The sequence below is a fragment of the Camelus bactrianus genome, chromosome 12 (genome assembly GCF_048773025.1).
Source record: "Camelus bactrianus isolate YW-2024 breed Bactrian camel chromosome 12, ASM4877302v1, whole genome shotgun sequence".
In the NCBI taxonomy this organism is placed as follows: domain Eukaryota; kingdom Metazoa; phylum Chordata; class Mammalia; order Artiodactyla; family Camelidae; genus Camelus; species Camelus bactrianus.
The window spans coordinates 28327869-28347478 of record NC_133550.1 but is presented as its reverse complement, the minus strand read 5'-3'; the positions used below and the strand labels follow the sequence as shown (position 1 = coordinate 28347478).

General features: G+C 39.2%; 1 long non-coding RNA gene across 2 annotated transcripts in view; it reads right to left on the bottom strand.

The window, feature by feature from the left end:
- Positions 1-4330: 4330 nt before the first annotated feature.
- LOC123612975 (uncharacterized) overlaps positions 4331-19610 on the bottom strand; it is a 99258-nt gene continuing 83978 nt past the window's right edge. The window contains exons 5-6 of one of the 2 annotated variants that reach the window (XR_006720294.2): positions 5487-5607; positions 4331-5032 (exon numbers count right to left, since the gene is read on the bottom strand). This is a non-coding gene — a long non-coding RNA (uncharacterized LOC123612975). The remainder of the gene's footprint in view (positions 5033-5486; positions 5608-19610) is intronic. The other variant, XR_006720295.2, reaches the window with a different exon arrangement.

The window sequence follows — 19610 nt, the reverse complement described above, 5'->3', positions numbered from 1 at the left end:
AATAGCTGAAAAGTCCTAGCAGAGCTCCACGTTTCCTAGGTGTGGATACGATGTTACTGGTACTAATGAATAACTTAGGGGTTCAAATTCAAATTCTTTTTCTACTTTTAGGTAATTTTCTAGTCATAATTTTGGTAGTTTAACATAGTGATAAATAACTTTTTTAGTTCCTTTAATAAAGCAGCAAAATAAGTTATTTTAGCAAATAAACTTTTATGTAAATAAATGCCTCCCTATACTTTGGGGATTACTGGTTTATAGTAATTAAGCTGATTAAACTTGAGGTTACCTTAGCATTAGATTCTTCTTAAGATATATCAGTGTGTTAGAATGGCAGAACTGTGAACTCTGAAGTGGTAAGTTTGAGGCTTTTTGTTTTCTTCATTTTTGTTTACTTGGATATTCTTATTTTTATGATGGGAATGTATTGTACTTTTATAACAGGAAAATACTTTGATACCATTCTAGATAAGCAAAACTGGAAAAAAAGGAAAGAAGGTAGGAAGGAAGAGGGGGGAAGAAGAGAAAAAACAAGAGAAGACTCCAGCCCAGGCCAGAAGAGTGCTTCTGGGCCGCGGCGATCGTCTCTCTGTGATTGGTTATCCTGTTGAGGCTGTAAGGCCGCGGGTCACCCCCTTGTATGAAAGTGATATTTCCATGTGGAACAGGTGTTCCTCTGTTAGCCGTCTTGGGAAGAGGCTAGTTCTGGATCTGAAAAGCTCCATTTGGGGTCAAGTTAGGAGGTGTGGAACTGACCAGAGACGTCTGGTTGGGGGGAATTGTGTAGCCCCAGCTGCAGGGAAGAAAGAAGGCTGATGGTGACTTGGGTTGTTTGGACTCAGTCACCATATCTGTTAGCAACTGAAGGGGGGAACCCTCAGCTGGGCTAGAGGGAGGACGTAATCACTGCAGATGGGTGGTTCTGGAGAGCAGTGACATCATGAGGATGGTGGGCAGTGGGCACAGCGAGGTGGCAAGGTGAAATGCCAAACTGGAGGGTCTGGGAGCATGTTCCTGAGACAGCAGACTTGCCCGGAAACCCTGCCAGGAGACCCCCTCGAGGCAGCTAGTTCCTGGGAGCTAAGCCGGTAGGGATAGAGGGGTGGCTGACATCATAACAAGTTAGATAGAAAAACAAGACTGACATTTTCTCATGCCTCAGACTTGTGAGACCTGGGACGTTAAGTGGTAGGGTACTGGAGGCATGGGTAGAAAGAGTGGGTGAAAGGAAATGCATCAAAATGTGGAATGGAAAGAGATACATGTAAATTATTGAATTATGGGCAATTTCTTTTTTTTGTTGTTTTGTGTTTTTTTGTAATTTTCAAGTCATGTACAATTTCTGTGACAATTAAAAATAGTAGCATGTTATAAAAGTTATTTGTTGTGCTTGGTTTCAGCCCCAGGCACTGTTCAAACAAGGCATCAATGCCTCCTCTCCTAGGATTGCACTTATGGAATTATTATTATTTCCGCTTATGGACTCACTCCTTTGCCTGCTCTCAGATGCCTGCTTTCTAAACTGACATTCTGTAGGCTCCAGTTCCTTCAGAGCCTTCCTTTCCTCTTTCAGCAGAGAAGAACAAAGGAGACTAAATTGTACCGTATCAAAATACTCAGAAGAGGCAAAGCTGATTGTTATTTTGTAAAACAATCAGGAAGTAACTGTTGACCATACCCCTCAAGGCACCAAGAAACCTCTTAACTTGCACAGCATATTTTAAGGATTCAATAAATACTTGTTGATTGAACAATATAACCAATGAATACATTACTTCTCTAAGTAATTGCATGCTAGGTATTACTTAGAATTTAAATATTGACTCCTCTGTAATAGCTCTGTATTCCTAATATTTTTCAATACTATAGACTGAGGTTCACCAGAAGAGCTTCCTGAGAGACGTGTCATATTGTAGAATTATACTATTCAATATGGTAGCCACTAGTCATGTTAAGAATACATTAAGATGTGTTGTAAATGCAGAATACACACTGGATATTGAATTATCTTATTAATAATGTTTTTAAATTTCAGTTACATATTGAAATGATGGTCCTTTGGATCTAGTAGGTTAAGTGGACTATATTATTAAAATTAATTTCATTGGTTTCTTTTATTTTTTAAAATACAGCTACTAGAAATTTTTCAATTGCATATGTAGCTCATAATATTCCTATTGGACAGTGCTATAGTAACATAAACATTTTTAAAGAGGGGAGGATTTAGCACAGAGTTTTAATGTGATTTTATTGCAGTACTGAAAAATCTCTCTCATCCCTCTGTAGGCTGTAGGTTCTATTGTAAATCCTCATTTATTCTGCTGGTAATACAATGATTATTTGACAGTAGATAAGATTAGGCAGCAGTATAAAAGCAATGCCATACATATTAACTGCAGAACATGGAATAGGTTAGAAGTTCAGGGACTAAAAGTAAGAGTTTTCTTTAGAGGAACTGAATGGAGGGTAATAAGCCCATGGGAGTAGAGAACGCCAAGTATATGAACTGTTGTGATTCTCTGAATATATGTCCAGGAGAGTGGGATGGTTATTAAGAAAGATTATCGTGAGATGGTGCAGTGGAGTATTGTACTTTCAGGTGTGATTTCATCATTTGGTATCTTAAAATCTTACAGATCTGTTGTCAGACAAGATGAATCATCTGCACTTCTCAGAAATCCCAGCCTTAACCGACTGTCAAAACCCTGATAAAAATGAATGATATTTGCAGACTGCCAAAGAGAATACTAACCATCCATCTGATTACATTCTTGTCAACAACTGTGATACATTTGGATTTTATAAGCCCATTGCCTCATCCAGATGTCCTCACTTAACCATGGTTATATACCATGTTCTCAACTACTTTTAATCAAGAGTTGTTATAAGAAATGGCCATATGAAATATATGTGAAATGTTTTTATAAAACTGATACTGGCCATTGGATTTCTCAAAGTCTCAGTGATTAGGATCCTTATGAATAATTTGTCCTTGATTTTAGAACCTGTATAAAAAAGTTGTTCTCTCCTTAAAAACTCATCTTTCCTTCTACGAGACAAAGAAGTCCCATGACACTGTTCTTTTTGTCTTGGGTAATCATAAGCTCAGAATTAATTTAGTACTTAATTGTGGTAATAGTTTAATTTCTGGTTCTTGATAAAATTATCCTTCTCTAGCTCCTTTCTACTCCATTACTTCTATTTGAAATAACCTTGGTACCTAATTATAGAGGTGGCCCTTAGTGGGCTGGGGCTCATTCTCAACCACCCTGGCATGAAAAGTAGCCAGCACCCACCCCAGTCCAGCCACACATGATCCCAGGGGAAGCTTTCACTCTGTCCTCAGTTGGGGGTTCAGCCATGTGTTGATTTTTCTGATGAAATATGTAAGGGGTGTCAGAAGGCACAATAAGTAGAGATATAACATGTTAAGAGGATACCTGACTATATTCTAGCCTTAATTCAAGGTAAAGAATAAACAGCCCTTTTTTTTTTTTTTTTTTTAAAGAATGAAAGCCCTAAAACAAAACAAAACAAAACAAAATCTCTCTGAACTAGTGAGGGAAACAAGGAAGAATTCCAAAGTGAGACAGATGACAGTTATAAAACCATGAATTGAAAGTCCGGTTGTGTAATGAAGTTGTGCCTGATATTTTATACAGAATCCTTACTAGTCTACAAGGCCCTGTGTGATTGATTTCCTACCTGCCTCTCCAGCACCATCCTGCTAGTCTTCTGCTGCAGGCATTCTGATCTTTATGTTCCTCAACTGTGCCAACCTCATTTTTGCCTTAGAACCTTTGTACTAGCTGTGACTTCTACCTGAAGTACTCTCACTAGATCTTTATATGTCTGGCTCTTTGCACAAGTTTCAAGTCAAGTAACAATCAGAGACCTTTTGAGACCAACCCATTTGAAGAAGCCCCTGTACCTTTAATCCCTCTCTATCACTTCTCTTTGCTTTACTCATTGTCCTCATCACTATCTGAAACTACATTCATCCACGTCCCCTCTTTAGAATGAAAGTTACCTGACTAGAGATGTTGTTTGTCTTGTTCACATCTCTATCCTCAGGTCCCGTGACAGTGCCAGACACATAGAAGGTTCTCGATAAATATTTGTTAATCTACTTATTTACTCATCCATTAGTGTCTTAGGTTCCCCATGAAAAGACTTTCAGATGGATAGTTCAGTGACAAGAGGCTTTGGGATCAATATCTGTGGGCAGGGACGGATGTAAGACTGGACAGAGTGTTACCAAACATAAGTTTGTGTGCCCCATGCACAGTGAGGCAAAAAAATACCCAAACATTGGAGTTTGGAGCAAAGAACGGTTTATTGCTGTGCAGAGCAAGGATAACGGGTGGCTGGTGCCCCCCAAGCCCCCAAACTCCCTGAAGGGGATCAGCTGAACATTTTTAAAGGCCATCTGAGGGAGGGGCAGCTTAGGGTATGTGATCAGCTGTGCACAGTTCTCTGGTTGATGGTGCTCAGTCCTTAGGCGCCAGAAGGTATGGGGGCTGCATACTCATGATCATCAACTAGTTGATTTCTTCCACTTGGTGGTAGTTTTCAGCATCTGAAAAACTCAGGAAATAGGCATGAGACACTGTTATCTGGGTATGAAGAGAGGAGCTTCAGCAGAGGATATGGGAGAGGGGTCTGTCCCAGGAAGGCTCCGCAGGGTCTTGCTCAGTTGCAGGAGGGAGGAGAGAAACTGTGACTTAGTCACAACAGAGCTTTAGTCAGTCCCACAGGAAACTGGAGCTGGATGACCCTTCGGAGTTGTCCCACCTTGAGGCAAGAGGGCTGGGTCTTCATGCCTCTGAAAAGGGGATGAAACCTTGGGCCACTCAGCTCTCTTCAGTGAAGGCAGTCAATCCTCGGTATGAGGCTCAGCTGTGAGTAGTCAGCCACCAGTACTCTGTCCTGAAGGGGGAGAAGGAATTCGGGCTGCACAGCACTTCACCGCTACAGTGCATCACGTACTTTGAGCCAAGAATGGGCCTGGATGTGATGATCCAGCAGTGAACTAAAGGAACAAAAATCCTTGGTCTCACAGAGGCTGCATGCTGGTAGAGGAGTGAATCTGCCAATCTGTCAGTCTTTATGTACATTGTATCACAATGTTCTCCTCACTTTAACAGCACATCTTTTGAGTTGTAAACATGTGAAAGACCTTGATCCTAAAGGAGCATAATAAAGAGGCGAAAGCCCCTGAGTCCTTTGATAGATGCTAGCATAAGCTTGTCAGGGCTAAACTCCTTGATGCAGGGAAAGGTGCTAGGGCCACACTGCATCATGCTATCTTATTGAAGTTAAATTGAAAGAGGGGTTGCATGAGCTAATTAATCAATTAATTAATTAATAGTCATCAGGTGCCTTCTCTGTGCCAGCCACTGCCGTGAGATTTGAAGGAGACTGTAAGATTGGTTACCCCCACCCTATCCCACACCCAGCCCAGCACTCGGCCTCACAAGACTTACCTTCCAGTGGATGACATGGAGGGACAGAACAGCAACTGCAGTGGAATGGGATCGGAATTCAGGGGCAATGCAAGCACCCAAGAGGGCTCTGACGGGTGATTTGCTGGCAGAAGGCAGCTTCCTGGAGAAAGAAGCATCTAAGTTGGAACTTGAAAAATGGCTAGGAGTTATCCAAGAATAGAGAGTGAGAGGTGTTTTCTAGACTAGGGTGCAGGAACACGATGGCACTGAAATGACAGTTATTCAAAACCAGACTGTAGTCTGTGATGACTGGAACATAAAGGGTGAGGAGGGAAGGTGGCATGAGATGAGGCTGAAAATGTGGAGGGGTCAGATCATAAAAGGCCTTATCAACCTAGTTGTGGTGTATGAAGTTCACTAAAAGTTTCTCAGAAAAAAGAAAACTTCAGAATATTTTAGAAATAAAAGAGAAGAACTCCAAAGCTCAGGTCCACTGAAAATATGCGCATTCTATCTAGATAGATATAAAAATGAAAAGTTGGATAAAAGACAAATGAAAAGAAGGATAAAATATGGATTAAAAAGGTAGGTTATGTGTGTGGAAAGTCTCCATTTTGAATGAAAGGAAATGACGTTGTTAGTTTGTAGATTTTAGGTGGTGGTAGGACACCCATCTGGAGGTTAGTTCCACACCTTTACTTCTCTTAAAGTTCATTTCAAAACTCATTCATGCAGAATCTTCTTCTGTGTGGTGGCACAATGTTATTTTACCTCTTTCCTACATCAGCATTTATGGAATACTGGAGAAGAGGGTGTGGGTAGATAGTGGAAGATATAACTGAATGGGAATAGTACCTGCCACTCAGTAAGTGCTGTTTTTTTAAGCACTTTCTATGTGAATGACTGATACTAAATATCACGTGTTGTAGCAACAACAGTAAAAAAGATAAGCACATTCTCTGTTCTTAATAAACCTGATTCATGACATCACCTAAGTCAGAAAGGCAAAAAAGAAATTATCTGATCCTAGCATCTTATTTTCAAGATGAGCAGACTGAAGCATGGTGACATTAAATCAGTTGTCTGAGGTCACAAATGGGGCTGAACAGAAGCTCAGGCTACTTCATTCTTAACCCAGTGTCCTTTTCACCTCCCAGGCTAGCTCTCCCAATAACTAGTTGTACATGTGGACAAATGGCCATGCACATCTCTACCTGGGAGGTGCCAGAAGATAAAAGTTTGAGGTCTTCATTAAGGAAAGAGAGCACTTTGGGTGTTCTCTTGGGTAGTATTCAGAGGGAGCTGGGGACAACGGAGACGCAAAGCAAAGGGCTGATACAGTTTAGAAAGATGGAGGCTCTGGGTGGGGCAGGGCAGGCGTTTAATTTAGCTGAAGTCACAGGAAGCAGATGTTTGGAAATGAGAGACTATAAGGTACGCAGGAGGAAGTCCGTAGACAATCAAGCCAGAGATAAGCAATAAGGCTAAAAGAGAGTCTGTCCTGTCTGGGTCCCTCAGGCACTTCCTAATGTGTTAGGAAGTGATGCTTTCATTCTCCCATCAGAATTTATAACTTGACACGTGAAAAGGGTTCTACAGCCATGGCACTAAACATTTGCTTCTAGCAGGAGAGAAGGAGTCATGCGTTCACTGCCACGCTGCTATCACAAAGAGACCTGCTGCTTTTGTTTTGTTTGCCAAGAACCAGAGGCTGGCTTCACAATACCACTTGTAACTTGGCTACTGAGCACTCTTGTCTCTTACTATGAATACTCCTGTGAAAACTTTGCAGCTATTTTAGGTACTTTGAGTAGAGTGGCCTTTTGGATAATGCTGGGGCTTCTTGTATTCTTACAATGAACTGGTAGTGGCAACTTTCAGGGTGAAGTGCTTGCTAGTAATTAAATTCTGATGAACAGTTAAGAATGGAAGTATTCCCTGAGAGCAGAGCTCCACAGGGGTTAAGCGTGTGCTAGCGTTGCAAGTGTGACCAGTTGCACATTCATTTGGCAGACATCTCAGTCTCCATGACCACGAGGGAGCACACAAAAGGCATTGGCATTGAGGGACGCTATCAATGACATTGAATGTTGTCAACAAGCAATGGTCTCCCATCAGAGGGGAAATCCTGCGGCAATCCAAAATCATTCATCAACACACACATCAAAGCCAAAGGGAGAAAGTCATTTCCAAAGTGAGAATGTCTATTCTGTGTCGTTGTTCCCAGACAAAGCCCTTTCTTGTAACATACCAGATGACAAACGATGCAGCTGCTTCTATTGGACGCATGTACAAAACAGGCAAAGGGGAACAGTTGCTGCACATGCCATATGTAATCCCTCTCCCAATTGGCTCAAAGAACTGCTTTCTTTTTATGTGTCATAAATCAGATGACATGGGAAAGTCATTTAAAAAATAGTCCCTGCATGGTAATGAATATATTCAGTTGTCTTAGGAGGCCAAGTGTTGGTTTCAATTTAAAAAAAAATTATCACTGTTTTATATGTGGTGTTAGGAAAAGGGGTGGCATTTGAATGTGATTGCTGAGATTTGGAATTCCAGAAATATCAGGCATTTGAGTAACAATAGGTGAATAAGAGGTATAGAATCTACTGGTCCTTAATACTTTTTAGTAATACAGTAGTTGGAGATTCACCTCTCTGTCTCCCATTTTCTGGATGACAGTGATCATTCAGGTAAGATCCATAGATTGGAAGACCAAGGACCAGACAAGTTGTCTCTGCTCACCCTACATGCACCCTTGACATGCCCCAGGGTTCTCATGGCTTTATTACTAAGAATGAGCAATTCTTGGTTGCCATTATTTCTGGCTCTTCTAGGTCAGGGACACGTTCGTAATAAACCTCTACCCTGTAGCTCATGTGCCAAATTTGTATTAAATCAGCTCCATTAGGTTGTAATTCTAACAACTGGTTTTCTATCTGGTGCCTCTGTGCTTAGGTCCCTGTGTTCGTTGGCTGATTGTCAGTGAGTTCTCTGGGGACTGGGATTCAGTTTCACTCTCCTACTCATTTTAGAGGTAGGGAAACTTCCTCCATGTTCAGATTGCCTGACTGAAGCCCCACAACCTCCTGCTGGATCTCTTGAGGACCTCTGTCTGTGCTCTAATCCTTCCATCTCCTCTCTTTGCCAACCCTGTGGGGCTTCCTGGTCTCTGGGTCAGGCTCTGTCTAACCCAGTCCCCCCGCCATCCACCAAGCTACAGTTTCAGTGGCCAAGATTGTAGGACACAAATACTTCCTTTGTTTTAATTGTTATTCCTAAACATTCTTGAAGCTTTAGCTATCACCTTGCTACTTCCAGTGTTTATTTGTTCATTGGAAAACATTTAAGATTTCTATGTTTTGCCAGGCACTGAAGCTGGTACAAAAATAATAATAATAAGGCATGATTCTTTCCTTGAATTCACAGTCTAAGGTAACATTCTATATAATAATGCCTTACCTTTGTATAACACTTAAGTGTTCACAAAGAACTTTCATATATTATTTCTTGATCATTATGCATTAAGCAATAGATTAATTGACTTTCCATATTCAAGACCACAACTATTCCAAAGGAGTCGTGAAACTAACTTTCCCATGATGTAATTCACATTCACACTGGAGAGAAACCTTATAAAAGTAATGAATGTGGGAAAGCCTTCAGCCAGAATCATCACCTTTTTCAACATACAACGATTTATACAGGGGAGAAATGCTATAAATGTTTCACTGCCTGAGCAAACTGGTTTCTTGACCTATATTAGCTAGTGAATTTTTTTATTTAAAGAGGCCTCCATTCAGGGCCATTTGGGATTTTAATGCTAGGTTCATCTCTTTTAATGAGAGAATGTGCAATTTGTGCTTTTGAAATATGATATATATAAGTAGCTTAGCACAAAGTTGTCAAATTGCAGAAAGGTCGGTGGGATCACATGGTAATATTATTTTTTGCACATTTTGGTGAAAGCTGACACATGGTAAATATTCATTATTGTCAAATAAGGCATAGCTGTGCCTTTGGGAAGTGTGAAAACACCTAAAAATATTCTGTTGTCTATTTGGTCAACTGAAAAATGAACTGAGAATTGCAAGAAAAAGTTGTCAGTGCCATCCGGTGCCACATTAAGAAAGGTGTGATGGCAGTGTCACTTGATGGAGCTGCATTTTTTTTAACCCAGATACTCTAGGTTTTTATTTAATTTTGGATAATTTACTATAATTATAGGGTGAGTTCCTCACCAGCTGTGGGTTAGTGCCGTATATATATATATATAATCTCCTTAAGCTCAGCAGGTGGATGGTAAGAAGGAAAACAGTAACCTAGATCAAAACATCTACTGCATCTTGGCAACCTGGGGATGCTCAGACCTTTCAAGACAGCTTTGAAGTTGATTCTTCAGAAGCTCAAAAAAATATAATTGGCACCCGAATGGAACATTTATAAGAGCACCTGGGATTGTCAGTCATAATCATAAATTTCCATGTTGTTCTGATATGTATGTTCAAGTTCTAAATTTTGAGATCATCCAATAAATCAGTACAGAATTTTACTACTCCTTTCCAACTCTATCTTTAAAAATGGAGTTAGAAAATACTCGTGAAATAGCTTTTAACAAATACTTTAAAAGAAGAGGCATATTCAAAAGCATAAACTTTGGTAAAAGAATCAAGAATTCAGAGACTTAATACTGCCATTGTATCATAGGAGTTTCAGTGTAAAAATGTTCTCCCTTCCTGCCCCCGCCCCAAACGTAAAGCCGTTTCAAATGAGTGCATAGAGGTACGCTAACAGCACCAGAACGCTGTGCCTCATCACATGCAGCAGTTCTGTGCCGGAGTATGTGCCTGCCTGCACACAGCATTTTCCTAGGCACTGTTCTCTGTTCCCTTCTGTGTCATCATTCCAGTCTTCCGGGAAAAGGGTGAATTGAGGAAACTAATGGCTCATGGTTTCCAGCTATGTCGCAGCTGTTGAAAGTCATGTTAAAATATGTTGACTCCTTTAATCCTTCCGGAGACTGTGTCATGTTTATTCCCATTTTACCTGGAGGAGAACTGGAACTGAGCAAGTTCAAGTAGATTGCTCAAGACCACGCAGCTTATTATCAAAGCCCACACCTACCATGTCTGCCCCTCGGCGCTACTGCAGCCCAGGCGTATGCGGTGTTTGCAGTGCACAGACAGAGGAACTCAAGATAGTGAACTGACTAAAGACGTGCTGCCCTCGTGGAGCTTATGTTCTTTTGGAAAAGAGGGAAGAGGAAGGAAGGAAGAAAAGAAGTAAGGGAGGGAGGGAGGAAATGGTTTAAATAGTGATGTGTGCCCTGAGGAAAATGAAACAGGATATGTAAGTGAAGGTTAGGAATATGAGAAATATTAAACAGTAAAGACAGGGAGTGACAGCAGACAAGATGACCTTTGAACAGAGAGAGGGACCAAACACTCAAAGAATGGGGAGAAGAAAATCTTAGCTGAAGGACCAACAGGCCAAGGCACTGAGGCAGAAAACAACTTCATTTGTTTCAGGAACATAAACACAAGTGCAGAAATCCTACAAAATACTCAATAAATTGAATCCAGCAGGACATTAACAAATTAGTGTCAGGTCATGTAAAGATGTTTCCACATTATTACATCTATCAAGGTAACTCACTGAAGTAAACAAGGAAAACCAGGTGATTATATCAGGAAAGCTGAATAAAAAATTCAGTTGAATATAAAACCCATTCATGAGAAGGAAGGGGGACTAAAAGACTTTTAGGAACTAGAAACATAAGGAAATTTCCTTAACTTAATGTAGGATATCTACAGCAAACAGCTTTGGCAAACATCATACTTGGTGAAGAGGAAAATATTAGAGTCAGTTTAGTTTAAACAGCAGTGTCATCTCTCAGGATACTATCCAACATTGTCCTGATGATGGCTGTGGCCAACAAAATAAGGCAAAGGAAATGAGGCATAATTATTGGAAAGGAAAAGATGGAATTTGGCAGGTGATATGATTGTCTACCTTTAAAAATCTAAAACAATCAACTTACGTTCTATTACAACTTACAAATAGTTCATCAAAAAGGCAGGTTTGCAATCAACGTACAAAAAAGCAATAGCTTTTCTTTTTTATTGTTTTATTGTAAAAAGACTTAACATGAGATCTACCCCCTTAACAAATTTTTAAGTGTACAATACATTACCATTTACTGTAAGTACCGTTCTGCACAGCAGATCTCTAGAGCTTATTCGTTTTGCTTGACTGAAACTTCATGCCTGTTGATTGGTAACTCATTTTCCCCTCCCCTCAGCCCCTGGTCACCGCTATTCCATCCTTTGCTTCTCAGAATCTGACTGCTTGCTTTAAATACCTCGTGTAAGTGGAATCGTGCAGTATTTGTCTTTCTGTGATTGGCTTATTTCACTTAGCATAGTGTCTTCAAGGTTCATCCGTATTATTGCATATTGCAGAATTTCCTTATTTTTAAAGGCTGAAGAGTATTCCATTGTATGCATCTATCACATTTTCTTTATGCATTCATCTGCAGATGGACATTTATATTGTTTCCACGTGTTGGCTATTGTGAATAGTGCTGCAGTGAACATAGGGGTGTTCTATCCACCAGCAAGAACCATTAGAAAAGGTAATTTTTAAAAAACGATTTTGATCCATTATAGCCACAGCAACTAAAAAGTAGTCAAGAATAAACTTAACACATATACAGGAACTTTATAGAGAATAAATGCTTTATAGAGTATAAATGTATACTGAAGGAAGTAAAAGAAAATTTGGGTAAGTGGAGAAAGACTTATGAATTGTAAAGACCCAATAAAGATGAAAGTTTTCCCCAAATTTATCTTCAAATACAAAGCATTCCCAATCAAGATTTCCACAGTATTTCTCATAGAAGAGTATGTGTGCAAAATTGCCAAGAGGATTTTCAGAATATGATATTATAAAGTATAATAATGAAAACAATGTGATTTTGGCATAAAATTAGGTAAATAGAACCATGGAACAGACTAGAGGGTCCAGATGGATGCACATATATATAGCTATATAATTTTAGTGTAGGAACGATAGAGTTTTAACTCAGTTGGGAAGGGATGAACAGCTCAGTAATGATGTTGGGATAACTGATTATTCATTCACAAAAGTAAATTTCAATTCACACAAAAAAAGAACCATGTGTGAATATGTGCACACATGAACTGTACACATTTACCCTGAGAAGTACCTGTACATGGGCACAGGGAGGTTTACACAAGGAAATTCATTTCATGATCACTTTAATAATGAAATATCAGAAACAATGTTCATTCTTGATAGAATCATGAAACAAATTATGGCATATCCAAATACGGAATGTCATGAAGTAGATAAAAGAATGCAGTTCGTTCATATGTAATCACAGTGAAAGATCTCAGCGTCATGTTTTGGAGAGTAAAACACAAATTGTAGAAAATATCCAATATTATACCATTTATATAAATCAATTTAGAGAAATTATTCCACATAAAACTCTACTGGTTGATTATGTCTATATATGAATATGTATATACTATATATGTATCTCCATATATACATGTAAAGCAAGGGAAAATGTTTTAATAGATACAGATTATTACATATTATACAAATGCTTTTATTTTATATATTTTTAATATATAAGTATACACACATATATAAAATTGACTACAATGTTTTCTTTGGGGAGTGGACTGATCTGGGTTTTCAAGGCTACATGACAGAATATTACTTTGTGCTTGAAGTATTGTGTAAATATGTCGTATTATGTAAATATGTCATATTATGTTTTATTACATTTCCTAGGCAGAGTAATGTGATGAGTGGATCTTATCTATCTCAGATAAATCTGGAAATGAAAGATCAAAATATTGAGGGCTAATGAATGAAATGAGCTACAGAGGCTAAAATCCACCAATTTTCTGGTTAAATATTTTGGAAATATAAATGAGGGGTAAAAAGGAAAAATGAAAGGCTGATCATCTAACCATATTCCTGTAAAAGCCATAGCTTGCTTTAGCATAATTATTTACAATCTACTTTCCTATTTTATTAGGATATATGTTATTCTAATGTTTAAATAGAATGCTGGTTTCCATTTAAAGATGGAATCACACAAGTATACAGAAACATACTGCTTAGATGGATCACAGAAATATACAGATTGGTTATACAAATTTTTTTTGTTCTCAAGTGTCAACTAATGCTTCATCCAGTGCATAAGTTAGAGCATATTTGTTGACTGATTGGAACAGCATCTTTATGTTAATTTACAGAGTTAGGTTTCAAGAGTTATTTCCCCAACTACACAACTACTAGAGGGAAGAAGCTTGAACCTCCCCTCACCACCCCACCATCCCCAGGAGATGCATCAAAAAAATTCTGTATGCATTCTAAATGCATCCTGTAGAGTTCTCTTACTTGTATACTGTGGACTGCTTCATATAGTGATAACTGTACTTAAGAAATCCAGATGTCCTATTGAACGTTTGTATACTGTATAGATCTCATTATTAAACTCATCCACTCAGTGGAGGCATTTGTCAGATCTCCTGGTTAAGATCCGTGGAAGCTGATTTCTGAAAGGATAAGGAGTAAGAAAAATTGTAGCTCTGACATCCCAGGTAAATAACCTCCCGGCAGTTGAAAACCATTGAAGTTCTACTCTGAAATACAGACCTGTTCTGAAGACTTAACTACTAAATTGAGAAATGAACAAATACTGCAATATACTTAATCCTTCTCAAAAGACACCCAGTTTTACCAGTCGCCTTTGGATCTTGTAGGAAGAAGGCTTTAAAAAATTCAAGAAGTGCTTCTTGGTGTTAAATGAAAAATAATCCTGTAGCCTGCCTGCTGTGAACCATCTAGTTTGTTTTCTTGCAGTGAAACAGCAAGGGGGTATTTGTTTTCAAACAGATCTCTCTCTATTCTTGCCTTCAAGATATCAGATGCTTGGTTTATTTCCTTACCAATTTATTAGGTCATGAGAACTCTTTCTAAGACACCCCTCCCAAATCCTCACACTAAGTAGATAGAACAAACTGATTTAAAAAATTATTTTTAAATTTATATGATGTTTAAAGCTTACTTTCCATTTACAGTTATTACAAAATATTGGCTATATTCCCCATATTTTACAATACATCCTTGAGCCTATCTTACACCCAGTAGTTTGTACTTCCCACTCCTCCCACTCCATATTGCCCCTCCCCTCACTCCCCACTGGTAACCACTAGTTTGTCCTCTATATCTGTAAGTCTACATCTTTTTTGTTACATGAACTAGTTTGTTGTATTTTTTTAGATCCACATATAAGTGAGATCATGCAGTATTTGTCTTTCTCTGTCTGACATGTTTCACTTAGCATAATATCCTCCAAGACCATCTATGTTGCTGCAAATGGCAAATTTTCATTCTTTTTTATGGCTAAGTAGTATTCCATTGTGCATATACACCACATCTTCTTTATCCATTCATCTGTGGATGGACATTTAGGCTGCTTCCATATTTTGGCAATTGTAAATAATGCTGCTATGAACATTGGGATGCATGTATCTTTTCAAATTAGTGTTTTTGTTTCTTTTGGATATATGCCCAGAAGTGGAATTGCTGGATCATATTTTAAGTCTATTTTTAGTTTTTTGGGAAACCTCCATACTGTTTTCCACAGTGGCTGCACCAGTTTGCATTTCCACCAACAGTGTAGGAGGATTTCCTTTTCTCCACATCCTCACCAATATATGTTATTTGTGTTCTTTTTGATTATAACCATTCTGACAGTTATGAGGTGAAATCTCATTGTGGTTTTGATTTGCATTTCCCTGATGATTAGTGAATCTGAGCATCTTTTCTTGTGCCTGTTGGCCATCTGCATTTCCTCTTTGAAAAAATGTCTATTTAGTTCTTCTGTCTGTTTTTAATCAGGTTGTTTATGTTTTTGATGTTGAGTTGTATGAGCTGTTTATATATGTTGGATATTAATCCCTTATCGGTCATATCATTTGCAAATATCTTCTCCCATTCAGTAGGTTGTCTTTTTGTTTTGTCGATGGTTTCCTTGGCTGTGCAAAAGCTTTTAAATTTAATTAGGTCCCATTTGTTTATTTTTGCATTTATTTCCTTTACTTTAAGGATATGGAGCCAAAAAATATATTGCTGCAATTTATGTCAAAGAGTGTTCTGCCAATGTTTTCCTGTAGGAGTTTATAGTATCCGGTCTTACATTTAGGTAGGACAGTCTCATTTTTACCACATATATTTTCTGCCTTACTCATTGTCTAGCTTATTTTCAGGCAAATAGACTGAAGGTTTTGCAGCTCTTTTGTTATACAGAATCCCATGGGATACACTTTAGTTGCAGCTCTTAGCTCTGATGGTCCGAGCTTTAGGAATCTTTTGGCTGTCTTTTAAATTCTCCATTACAAAACTTTTGTTTCCCAACATCGTATATACAAAGGACAACTCTTGTCATTTCCACTTGAACTTTTAATAAGCATCAAAAGTAAAAATGTCAAGACCCAGAGCTCTTGCTTAACACCCTCTCCACCCATCAAGCTAGCTCCTCCAGCACTCCCCGTATTTGCAAAGCCCTCACCAGGATGGGGTCGGGTAACTCAGGTCAATATCCTCAGAGTCATTCTTGATCCTTCTCTTTCTTTCAAACCCCATGGGCAGTTATCAGGAAATCTTGTCATCAGAATATAATCAGGATATCATCCCTTCTCAACAGTTCCATGCTGGTCTGAGCCTCTGCTGCCTCTCAGCTGGGTCACTGACCTCCTCACTGGTCTCCCTGTTCTTTACCTTTTGGAATCTATGTTCCAAATAATTATTTGAAAGACTCTTTTAAAATGTAAACCTGATTGTGTCATTTCCCTGCTCAAATCCTTTCAATGGCTTCCCATGTCATCAAGAACAGAATCAGAAGTCTTCCTTTGGAAACTAAGATTTTGTATGACCTGGCTCCTGGCTTCTCTGCATCTTGAGTCTTTCTTCTCCTGATTCTCCCGCTCACTCATTCTGCTTCAGTGACACCCCTGACCTAAATTTCCCTCAAACAGAGGGAGCATAAGCATATTTCTGCCCCAGGGCTTTTGTACTTGCTACTCCCTGCCTGAATACTCTTCCTCCAGATATTCACATTGTTCACCTCTTCACCTTATTCAAATATTCCCTCCTCAGAGAGAACGTTTCTGGACACCATATCTAAAATGGGACAGCCCATCATTACTGTCTTGCTCTACTCTATTCCTTCCTATCCCCTAGGTTATATACTTTGTCTATTATCTCTCTTCCCTTCTAGATTGGAAGCTCTTTGAAAGCAGAGACCTCATTTGCCTTATTCACCATAGTGCCTAGAACAAGGCTCGGGATTGGCAGCATTTAGTAATATTAGTTAAAATGAATGAATTGTACACTTAAAATGGGTAAGTTTTACAATATATAAAGTATACCTCAGTAAAGCTTTAGAGGAAGAAAAAAAGATCCTCTATTTAAAAGTTGAGGAAAAAAATGGATTGAATGAATGACTGAAAGCAGTAGTTACCTTTAATTGACTATGTTTCCCAAAATAAAATAGAAAATATTAATCTACAGAAAGTAGTATTTCTAGTTGTATATAAATTATCTCACATACTCCTCTGAGGCAGGTACTATTACAGTCTCATGATGAGGAAGGTGTAGCTTAGAGAGTTTGTTTTAAGCCCATAGTTACAGCTATTGTAGGATAGTTCTTGGATTTGAACCCAGGCATTTCCAGAACGAATCCTTCTTAGGGTCTGAGATAAAAAGAAAAAAAAAAAAAAAGAAACAAAGAGGGGAGACTATAGCATGCATGCCTAGCATACACAAGGTCCTGGGTTCAATCCACAGTGCCTCTACTAAAAAATAAATAAACCTAATGAACCCAACAAGAAAATAAGTAAGTAAATAAAATACGAAAAAAAAAAGGACAAAAAAAAGTCAGTGAGATAGATGTCAAACTACCACTTTTTTTGTAAGTGGGGATCCCAGCATGTTTTTAACTCATTTTGTCTCCCTCAAAGGTGTTTCGAGTGCTTACTGTAAAGACATCTACTGAGCAATACTGTGAAGTTGATAGTACCATTGTATTTGAGATAAAAGGAGACTGAGTCACAGATGTTGTCCCTTGCCCCAGACTACCCAGAAATGTAGAAACGGGAGTAGAATAAAGGCCTCTTTTTTAACTTCACCTCAGCACACCACTTGTTAGCATATTGCAGTGGAATGTGGTAGAATTTGTATTATCCATTATGGTAGCTACTAGTCACATGTGGTTATTTAAATTTAAATTAATTAAAATGAAACCAAGTTATAAATTCAGTTCCTTGGTCACATTAGCAGCAACTTAAGTGATCAGTGAAGTTTCAGAGAGTAGCTGCTATGGTGACACCACAGATACTGAACCCTTCCCTCCTTGCAGATCATTCTACTGGACGGTGCTAGCTAGGTCCTTACTATACTATTGATGCTGAGAGAAAAGAAGAATTTGCACTAATCCTGGCTTTCCATCTGCAGTTGCACTGGGAAAGTATGTACCTTGTATTCTCAGGAGATATGGGATCATCTCATCCTAGTAGACACCCAGTTTATTGTTCCCCAATCTGGGCAGATTGTCAGAATTACAGGTGCCTGACCCATTAATTCTTAAAAGAACGTATAGTGCTTGGAAATGGATTATTAACTCCTAATCTGCTGTTATCGATCAATGAAAGGCTCAGAAAAGGTACACTGACCCCAGGTCCCTGTAGACATTAATTGCAATTCTCTTATTTTGTCATTGAAGCAGTTGAAGTCCACAGAGGTAAACTCTTCCAGAGTCTCCCAGTTACTGGCAGAGCTAAGAACAAAATACGCATTTCAGATTCCCTATCCAGTGTTCTCTTCTCTAAACCACGCTATTTTGTTGAGCATTTGTAATCTACCAGACCCTATCCTAGACTAAAATTAGGAAAGGAAGTTGGAGGGCAGCTTCTCCTTTACTCCTGCCTTTCCTTCTGCAATCATTAGAAAATGGAGGGGCTGTTGTTCTAAGGCTGTGTCAAAAGGAGCAGCCATGTGAGGCTCTCAAGACAGCTGGCCAACAGGATTACAGAGCCTCGCCTTGGATAATGAGGCTATGTCTCATGGCATACCTCACACAACTTGTTCCAGAATATATGTCTGCCGAGAGCACCTGCCACATGGCCCTTCCTCCATCAGCCCCTTCACGCAACCCAGAGCTCCTTTCCGCAGGAGTTCTAAATAAGTCAGTGCTGGGAAGCTTGAGAAACGTCCACAATTTTTGCCCACTAAGTCATAATGCAACAGCTGGGAGTAAAAATATAACCCCTGTCACTTTTCCAAACAGCATGAGACCTGGTCTGCAGGGGCCCGAGGAAGTTCTTGGGCATGTAATTCACAGCTGCCGCCTGGAGTAACATTTTCCCTCCTCGGGGTTTCAGGTGGGAGAAGGCGGGGATCTTTTTCAAGTGCTGCTTCTATTTCTTCTGCCCCTTCTGTCCATGCTCCATGGGCGTTTTCACCTCTAGTCATAAATGTTTATATGTGACTGGGTGTGAATGTCAGTAACTCTGGGAGCGTAACATCCTGACTACTTTTCCATTATTCCTAGAAGGAAGGCTGAGAATGAACCAAGTTCCTAGTTTGACATTCTTTTGTGCTTGCAAACCCCAGCTTGCCAAATTTGGTTGCCATTTCTTTTTTTAGCAGGATAATACAAAAGTCTGAATTTCCCATGCAGAGAAACAGCATTAACCAAAGGTGACGCCTATTTGAATTTCTTTCCCTAGCGTCCACTCTGTTGCCACTTCCGATTTGATTTCTCACATATAATGACTAATTAGAGGGTAAAATGGATTATGAGTTTCCTTAACACAAAGCAGAACTGAATAGTTAGCGGCAGAAATCCAAGAGCTGCCTGTGTTCATTTTTATCCTAGGAATCTGATGAACAGAAACAGGAGTGAATACGTTTTAAGTAAACAGCCCCAGTTCAGAAGGGACCTTGATGCAGGGAATGAAATAGAGCCTTGGTCCAACTGAGCTCTATAATCACCAAACCCGCCACCATCTGTCAGGGCTGGTCTCTCCCTCGGGCTCTGGCTCCCGGGGCCCAGCT